This window comes from Natrix helvetica (genome assembly GCF_964273705.1).
Source record: "Natrix helvetica genome assembly, chromosome: 14".
In the NCBI taxonomy this organism is placed as follows: Eukaryota; Metazoa; Chordata; class Lepidosauria; order Squamata; family Natricidae; genus Natrix; species Natrix helvetica.
In genome coordinates, this window is record NC_138564.1 from 8,133,703 (window position 1) to 8,143,717 (window position 10,015).

Sequence of the window (10,015 nt, forward strand, 5' to 3'; positions counted from 1 at the left end):
AGGTTGGGGAGGAACCTGGGCCAGTCCTGGAGTCTGGGGAAGGCTCTGAGGAGGGCTCTGTGTTGGAGGCAGAGAAGGGGCCAGGGCCATCCGACAGTTATCAGCTGCCTTTGGAGTCAGACGTCAGTGAGGCAGAGGAACAGCTGGAGCCTGTTCCCAGTGTGTGCCTGCGCAGAGTTGCCAGAGGAAGGGAACAGTTAAAGAACAGGGGTCGGCTTGGGAGTAAGGCCACATGGTGGACAATGAATGGCCCCTCCCAGAGGACATAAAAGAGGAGCGAAAGGGGAGTGGAGTTTGCAGGAGACAATTAGTTCACTTAATTCAGTGGTTCTCAACCTGTGGGTCGGGACCCCTTTGGGGGGGTCGAACGACCCTTTCACAGGGGTCGCCTAAGACCATGGGAAAACACATATTTTCAATGGTCTTAGGAACCGAGACACCAATTTTATGGTTGGGGGTCACCACAAAATGAGGAACTGTATTAAAGGGCCGCGGCATTGGAAAGGTTGAGAATCACTGACTTAATTGGTTCGTGACTCTCCGAGACTCCTGGCCAAGTTTTCCAGAGATCGGCCTGGCAGCTCTCCAAGCTAGATAAGGTCTGTGACTGTAAATCCTCCCTGGAAAGACTTTGCTGGATGGGAATGAGCAGAATTCACAGTCAATTCATAAAAGGTTTTTTTTTTGACGGGACCAGGAGTTTGCTTCATGCTCTTGGGAAGCCTCGGTCAGAACAAAATGAGGCTAGGAACAGCTTTGGCAAGCTACGTTTTGAGCCGACCACATCTTGGCTGACATTTCCAAGGAAATCATCGCAGGAAATCTGGCAAGGAAGACTCGCTTAAATCCTTTGGCAAAGCTTTTATCTTTTCCCCCCCCTCATCCTTGCCTTCTGTTTGGAGATAAGGGCAAGGTCTATTTGTATGGAAGTGAAGGACTGTTATCGTTGTCCCCCATAATAGGCTATATAGCTGATAGGGAAGGGCAAAGGGTTTTCCTGGCTCATAACAACAGATATCCTTTCCCAAATATTAGTACAAAAAGAAAGATGCAGCTCGAACAGACTTACAACCAACCAACAGATCGTCAACTTTTAAGAAAGTTTTCCAACAAGACCATTGGTAACGGCTATGGTGGACTGATGACGCCGATTAAGCAACGATCGACGGGGAAGTCACTTTTGCAGGGAGTCCTCGACTTACGACCAGAATCCAGCCCCAGATTTCTGTTGTTAAACGAGACATGTGTGAAGCGCGTTTAGCCCCGTTCTATGACCTTATTTGCCACAGTTGTTAAGGGAGTCACTGCCGCTGTTACGTTAAGTCACATGGCGGTGAAGTGAATCTGGCTTCCTCATTGACTTTGCCCGTCTGAAGGTCGCAAAAGAGGATGACGTGAGCCCCGGGATGCTGCAACGGTCATAACTATGAGTCAGAGGCCAAGCGTCTGAATTTTGATCACATGGCCACAGGGATGCCGCAACAGGCGTAAGCGTGAAAAGAATCATCAGTCACATTTTTCACTGCCTTTATAACTAAATGAACTGATGCTAAGTTGAGGACTACCTGTATTTGTTGTTGTTGTTAGTTGTGAAGTTGTGTCCGACCTATCGCGACCCCATGGACAATGTTCCTCCAGGCCTTCCTGTCCTTTACCATCCACTGGAGTCCATTTAAGCTCACACTGACTGCTTTGGTGACTCCATCCAGCCACCTCCTTCTCTGCCGTCCCCTTCTTCTTTTGCCCTCCATCATTCCCAGCATAAGGCTCTTCTCCAGGGAGTCCTTCCTTCTCACTAGGTGGCCAAAGGATTTGAGTTTCCTCTTTAGGATCTGGCCTTCTAAAGAGCATTCATGGTTGATCTCCTCTAGGACTGACCGGTTGGATCACCTTGCAGTGCTTCTTCTTTTGCCCTCCATCATTCCCAGCATTTGCCCTCCGTCGTTCTCCAGGGAGTCCTTCCTTCTCATTAGGTGGCCAAAGCATTTGAGTTTCCTCTTCAGGATCTGGCCTTCTAAAGAGCAGTCAGGGTTGATCTCCTCTAGGACTGACCAGTTTCCTCTATTTAGAACATCACAAAAGTCCGGCTGGATTAGGTCAGACAGTTCCATCAGATCCAGGGTTGGGTTTCAACCAGGTCTGATCTGAAACCTCTAGGAAGCCCTGGAGAGTAAATGCTCAAGTCTCAAAGATGCTTTTTCCAGAGGGCGGCTGGACGTCTTCGGTTTTTTTCTTTGAAAACGTTTCGCTTCTCATCCCGGAAGCTTCTTTGGCTCAGGAAGAAGCTTGTTGGATGAGAAGCGAAATGCTTCCAAAGGGAGGAGTTCAGTTGCTTTTGGGGGAAAAAGCACCATAACTGGGACGACTGAGAATCTTTAAATGCTCCAGTGTTTCCAGGTTGCATCAAGCTATAGGGTGGGTTAGGCTTAAGGTCGTGGGAATTCACACGATAAGGTTCGCACACCCAGGTTACGCTTAATGTATGCAGGAACCCAGGAAATGCGGACGTAATAAGCCATTGTTAAGAGGGAAACAGAGCAGCAGAGTGTCAACAGCAGGCCAAGCTGAGGGGGAGGTAATATGCAGCTTGAGGACAAGTCACAATTGTTCCCAAGAAGACACAAGCACTAAATCAAAGGTGGCTCTTTGTCCTAAAAATGACCAGTTCTTAGCTCTGGCTCAACCAACATTTTTGAAATCTGGTTCACTGCATTTATCGGGCAACTTCTGGTCCGTGAAAGATTTTGGCCTCCGTTCTTCCGAATCAGGCTGCATTCTCACAACCAACTAGATAAATGTTATCTTACTTTACCTCTTTAAGCAAGTGGGTTAGCTGTTGCTTTTTCAGAGAGAGAGAAAGAAATCTCTGTCTATCTATCTATCTATCTATCTATCTATCTATCTATCTATCTATCTATCTATCTATCTAAGATAAAGGTAAAGGTTTCCCTCGCGCATATGCACTAGTCGTTCCCGACTCTAGGAGGCGGTGCTCATCCCCGCTTCAAAGCTGAAGAGCCAACACTGTTCAAAGACATCTCCGTGGCTGCCATGACTCAACACCGAAGGCGCACGGAACGCTGTTCCCTTCCCACCAAAGGTGGTCCCGATTTTTCTACTTGCATTTTTAACATGCTTTCGAACTGCTAGGTTGGCAGAAGCTGGGACAAGTAACGGGAGCTCGCTCTGTTACGCGGCACTAGGGATTCGAACCGCTGAACTGACAACCTTTCTGATCGACAAGCTCAGCATCTTAGCCACTGAGCCACCATGTCCCCATATATCTAATATCTGTCTATCTATCTATATTCATATCCATATCCATATCCCTTTTTCTTAGCTAGAAAAATCAAGCACTTTCCTACCTAAGCTGTCAGAGCATGTCGGGGGGATCCAGTCAAGAGCACCGAATTCTTGAGAAAAGACCACATCCTGCAAGCAAAAACACAATTGAGGGCATGGCATTGAAGTTTTCCAAACATTTTTCTTCTTCCAGTCATCCTGAGGGAAACGTCCGATTTGCCTGCTCAGGGTGCAAAATGAATGCAGCCATTTTGCAGGAAATGCCTAACCGCTTACAAGGTCGTGATATTCATCTTAGTGACTAATCTAAAGAAACAGGGTGACCAATTTCTTTCTTATTCTTTCTGCTTTGGAAAGGGCCCCAGTGACCACAGGTTATGTAATAGGATAGGTAGTTTCCCCTCGCACACATGTGCTAGTCGTTCCTGACTCTAGGGGGGCGGTGCTCATCTCCGTTTCAAAGCCGAAGAGCCAGCAATGTTCGAAGACATCTCCGTGGTCATGTGGCTGGCATGACTCAATGCCGAAGGCGCACAGAACGCTGTTCCCTTCCCACCAAAGGTGGTTCCTATTTTTCTACTTGCATTTTTACATGCTTTCGAACGGCTAGGTTGGTAGAAACTGGGACAAGTAACAGGAGCTCACTCCGTTACGTGGCGCTAGGGATTCGAACCGCCGAACTGTCCACCTTTCTGATCGACAAGCTCAGCATCTTAGCCATTGAGCCACCACGTCCCTACATATAATAGGCTACCCACAATTTAACTGAGCCATAATTTACTTCATTATCCTAGTGTACCTACAGTAGATTGGTGCAATACAATCAACCAACTGTAAATGATCTAAGATCAACATATTTTAAAAAAATCTTCGCTTATTATTAAACAATTATTCCAAACTGGAGGGAATAGTCATGGGCTATATTGAAGCAGCTACTTAAAGCACAAAGTTTTGTTATCCGAATCCAACCAAATGAAGATGTGGGACTTAGCATATTGTGTGAAAAGCATTATCATTTAATTTCATAAAACTTTGTTATATATTTTGGAAATTCATGTCTAAAGCATTAAAAGCTATCAGGGGGGGGGGAGAATCCTGGGTTTGTTTATTTATATATCATTTTATTATTTGTATAAATAATTGAAGCAGGTAAACATATCTAATACTCTTTCCTCTTCCTATTTTCCCCACAACAGCCCTGTGAGGTGGGTTGAGTTGAAAAAGAGAGTGACTGGCCCAAAGTCACCCAGCTTATTTTCATTCCTAAAGTGAGACTAGGACTCACTATCTCCTGGTGATTGGCCAAAGCCCAGCCAGCTTTTTATGTCTAAAGCAGGACTAGAACTCACTAGAACTCCTAATAATTCTGCCAAAGTCATCCAGTCAAATTTCATGCCCAAGGTGGGACTACAATTCACCATCACCTGGCTTCTAGCTAGGTGCCTTTACCAGTTGTAGAAGAGAAACAAAAAAAATATATACAGGTGTTTACTTTTGACTCTGTTCTCATGTCTTTAATTCTGGCCCTGTCATTATCAGCACTCAACTATATATCGGACATTATATACGGTATATCGGACATTAACACAATCAAGCGAGTCCAGAGGTATTTCACAAGAAGAGTCCTCCACTCCTCTGCTCACAATAGAATCCCTTATGCCGCCAGGGTTGAAATTTTGGGCTTGGGCAACCTAGAACTACGCCGATTAAGGTCTGATCTAGTACACAAAATTATCCGCTACTACGTCCTACCTGTCAATGACTACTTCAGCTTCAGCCACAATAATACGTGAGCAAAAAATGGATACAAACTGAAGGTAAACCGCTCCAAACTCGATTGCAGAAAATATTCAGCAACAGATTGATCAATGCCTGGAATGCATTACCCGAATCTGTTGTTACATCCCCAAACCCCCAAAACCCTAAAACTTTAACAAATTGTCTAGCATGGACCTCACCCCATTCCGAAGAGGTCCGTAAAAGGGGGGGGGGGTTTCATAAGGGCACCATCGTGCCTTCCGTCCCTGTCCTACTGTCCCCGTTTATTCGTACTCATTTCCTGTGTTCATGTCCATGCTTATACCTATACCTGTTATCTCGTACATGTTTGACAAACTAAATAAACAAACAAATAAAATGAAATAAATAAAACCTCCCATGGGAATGGAGACCATAACAGAATTCTCCATCTTGTGGTTTCCCACCACTTCCCCCCCAAAGAACGTCTCTGAAACTTGGCACAAAGTTAACACGGGAAAAACGGGGAGCGTTTAGAATGAAGGATTTCAATAAGGCAAACGCATTAGATATTATTTAAGTTCTTCGCGTGGCCAATGATTTACAAGGCAGGCAGAATGGAAGTCTCTTGTTTCTGCATCTCCCACCCTGCCCCTCAATCCTGTCTAAAAAAAAAAAGGCCTCTGCATTCTTGTTCCTTCATCTTTGCCTCATTTCTCTCCCTCTGCCAAATTGCAAACGGTAATTAGGGAGCTGAAATGCTCACAAATGATTAGCCTTCTGTTTCCAATTAAGGAAAAAGTTCTCCCACCCTGACCAGATTCACATTGTTCTCGGTGCACTTAACGCTTCTTAATGTTTCCTGTTGGCAAAATGCGTATTTCTAAGAACGTCTGGAAGTTTTTCTGTTAGCGCTAGGCTGGGAGGTTCCACCCTGGTACCCGTTTCATTTTGCCAGACGGAAGGTATTTTGAAAGGCAGCCAAAAAAAGGAATTTTCTTTTTTTAATCCGAACATTTAATGAAAAAGCATCAAACAATACCCCAATTAAGGAGCCACTCACTCAGACGGTAAACAACCTAATTAAGGAAGCACCAGGAAAACTCCCACCAATGCTCACAGGGAAAGCTGCTTGTATAGCAACAGAGAGCAAACCCCTACTACCTTCTGCCACTGATAACGTTACCTAGTTGGGTCTTGAAACGTCTGCAAGAAGACAACTAAGCTTTGTACCAAATGTTTTACAGATGGCATTTTGCACCGGCAAGATTGGCCAAAATGTATAAAGATAGATCTGCTAAATGTTGGAAATGTAATCAACCATCGGGTACATACTATCATATGTGGTGGACTTGCCCAAAAGCTAAAAATATTGGACGAAAATACGCACTTGGTTGGAAAAAAATGATAAAGCAGCATATAGACTTGAAACTAGAAATATTTTTGTTGGGCATCCTACCAGAAAAAGATGATAAAAATGCTATATATCTGGTTTTACATCTATAATAACTGCAGCCAGAATTGTACAGTATTTGCACAACAATGGAAAAATGATAAAATTCCATCAGATGAGAATGTAATTAAGAAAGTATCCAGAATGCGCAGAAATGGACAGACTAATGCTTACTATTAAGGATAAAGAAGGAACTGAATATTTGACGTGGGATGTATTTTAATCAATGATGAGACAATAGGAACAGAAGTTAGAAAGTAGAAGATATAAAAAGAGGAAATAGTAATGTGGAGAGAATTTGACAAAGATGCTGTGCATTATTGCAATTATATTAATATATAGTTATATTAACATTATTGTGAAGAATATAATAACCAATATGAGGATTATGACTGTTCAAATAACTGTATGGAAATACAGTTTGACGGAAATGGAAAGTAATATAAATAAAACAAATTAAACATGAAAAAAAGAAGACAACCAAGCTCAGAGCACGAGGGACCCCTCCGTCCTCCTCCTTTTCCTCTCTGCACACCCCACTCCCTTCGGGCACTGTTGACGGTATTTAGTTGGGTAATGAAATGTCTGTCAGAAGACAATCAAGCTCAACAAGGACCCCAAAGTCCTCCTCCTCTCCACACATCCCGCTCTCTTCTAGCCCTGATGATGTTACCTACTTGGGTATTGAAACATCTGAGAGAAAACAACTACGCTCAGAGAGCACCAAGGATCCCACAGCCACCCTTCTTCTCCACCTCCACTCTGCAAACCCCACTTCCTTCTTACACTGATGATGTTACCTAGCTGGATAATAAACATCTGCAAGAAGCTCACAGAGCACCAAGGACCCTACAGTTCAAGCTTGAGCTACAAACATTCTTTTATATTAGAATCAAAAAAAGCCGATCAGAATGGGCCACCAAAAAAAGCAACCGACACAATTCTATACTATTTCAGCCTGATTTGATGACTGCAGGCAGGTGGGCAGAACAAGTTTTAATTTCAGTTCGTTTGCAAAGTTTTGGGAATAAACTCACAATGAATATCAGCTTGGATATCTTGCTTCGTGTCACTAATGGGTGTCTACCTCTCTGCATACCTGGGATTTCAGTCTGGTGAATGGGATGGGAATAATAATAAGCCCAAAATTCCAGCTTTTAAGGTTTTTATAGCTGCAGTGGTCAGTTTTTGGCCACATACGGATAAAGGTAAAGGTAAAAGTTCCCCTCGCATATATGTGCTAGTTGTTCCCAACTCTAGGGGGCGGTGCTCATCTCCGTTTCAAAGCCGAAGAGTCAGTGCTGTCCGAAGACGTCTCTGATCATGTGGCCAGCATGACTAAACGGCGAAGGCGCACAGAACGCTGCTCCCTTCCCACCAAAGGTGGTTCCTATTTTTCTACTTGCATCCTTTACGTGCTTTCGAACTGCTAGATTGGCAGAAACTGGGACAAGTCATAGGAGCTCACTCTGTTACGTGGCGCTAGGGATTCAAACCACCGAACTGCCGACCTTTCTGATCGACAAGCTCAGCGTCTTAGCCACTGAGCCACCACGCCCCTTTACAGTACAATATAACATAGTACAATATATGGTACAATATAACAAAATATTCCAACCCCCTGCCTAGGCAGGAAATTCTATACCGTTTCAGATAAATGGCTATCCAACATCTTCTTAAAGACTTCCAGTGTTGGGGCATTCACAACCTCTGGAGGCAACTTCTGTTCCACTGATTAATTGTTCTAACTGTCAGGAAGTTTCTTCTCAGTTCTAAGTTGCTTCTCTCCTTGATTAGTTTCCACCCATTGCTTCTTGTTCTACCCTTGGGTGCCTTGGAAAATAGTTTGACTCCCTCTTCTTTGTGGCAACCCCTGAGATATTGGAACACAGATGACTTGCTCCCTGGAAACAAATACTGTGGGGGGTAAGGCACCCCTAGGGGTGTGGATTCTGTTAAGATACAATCTATTGTGCCTTAAAGTGGCTCCTACCGTACGGCCTTAAAATGGCTTCTACTGTACAGTGCTGTGGAGTTGCCATGGTAACGGCTTCACAGTGCTCCACAAGGGGGCTCCCTCTGGTAAACGGGAAAATCCAACATTAGGAATTGTGGCAACGTTCATGGAAGGAGAGTTGGGATAAATAAATAAGCGTGCAACACCGTGTTATCAGCTAGTAGTCTTCAAAATTCCACACATACTACAGGGACCTGTTATTTACTACAAAGAGAATTCTGCAGGATTACATTTCCACAGTTAAAAGGGTATCGGTTCCTGTTGCAAGTCATGGCACTTGAGCTGGAAGATCTTACTATCTATAAAGCGACTGTAAACACGAGTCACAATTACAAAAGAAAGCTCAAGCCTGATTATTTAGCTTCAATAGAAAAAGCCAGAAATCCTTCGTAATTGGCCCGTAGAGCATCTGATTGTTATAGCAACAACTCCTCCTCTTGCCACTTTATCTGGTATGAAATAAATGAGGGATCAAAATGTGTTTGAAGTCGTATATAGAAAATAAACGGAAATAAATAAATAAAAGACACAGGTTATTGCATTAACTATGGTAAAGAGAAAGAGGAGAGGAAAGTTACCAAAAAGATTTATACCAATAATATGCGTGGTCAATGAAAGAAAGACCATAAAATTTCCTTTTTCTGATGGATATATAGAAAAATCAATTTAGTGTAGTAGTCAGGGTGCTGGCCTAGAAACCAGGAGACAGTGAGTTGTAGTCCCACCTTAGGCATGAAAGACAGCTGGATGACTTTGGGCCAATCACCAGGAGGCTGGGAGCTATAGTCCCACCTTAGTCACGAAAGCTGGCTGGGTGGCTTTGGGCCAATCACCAGGAGACGGTGAGCTCTAGTCCCACCTTACACCGGAAAGACATGTGGGTGACTTTGGGGCAATCACCAGGAGATGGTGAGCTCTAGTCCCGCCTTAGTCATGAAAGCCAACTAGATGATTTTGGGCTAATCACCAGGACATGGTGAGTTCTAGTCCCCCCTTAAGCTTTGGGTCAATCACTCTCTCAGCCCAACCCACTTCACAGGTTTGTTCTTGTGGGGAAAACAGGAGGAAAGAGTATTAGGTATGTTCTTGAGTTGCTTGAAAAGTAATAAAGGTGGAGCAAGTTACAAAAAAGATGGGACTGGAAAGAGATAGTCAGGAGAAATGACTCTTCCTGGAGAAAGGAGCTTCACTCATTGAATTGAGTCTCTGTCCAAGGTCCTGAAATATCTGGGTTTTTTAAAATGTCATCTTTGTCTTTGAGATCCTTAGAAGGTATCAGAATTGCTTTGTTGTGATACATAGGTACAACATTCTAGTGCTGTGATTCTCAACGTCACGATGGCAGGAGGTCTTCAACTCCCAGAATTCCCCAGCCAGTTTGCTAAAGATTGACATAAAGCATAGACCGGTAGTCCTAATCTATCTAACAAGCTACCACTTGTTCAGTGACCATTCAGCGTTATAAGGATGCTGGGGAAAAAAGACACCGGTGACCAGTCCTCAAG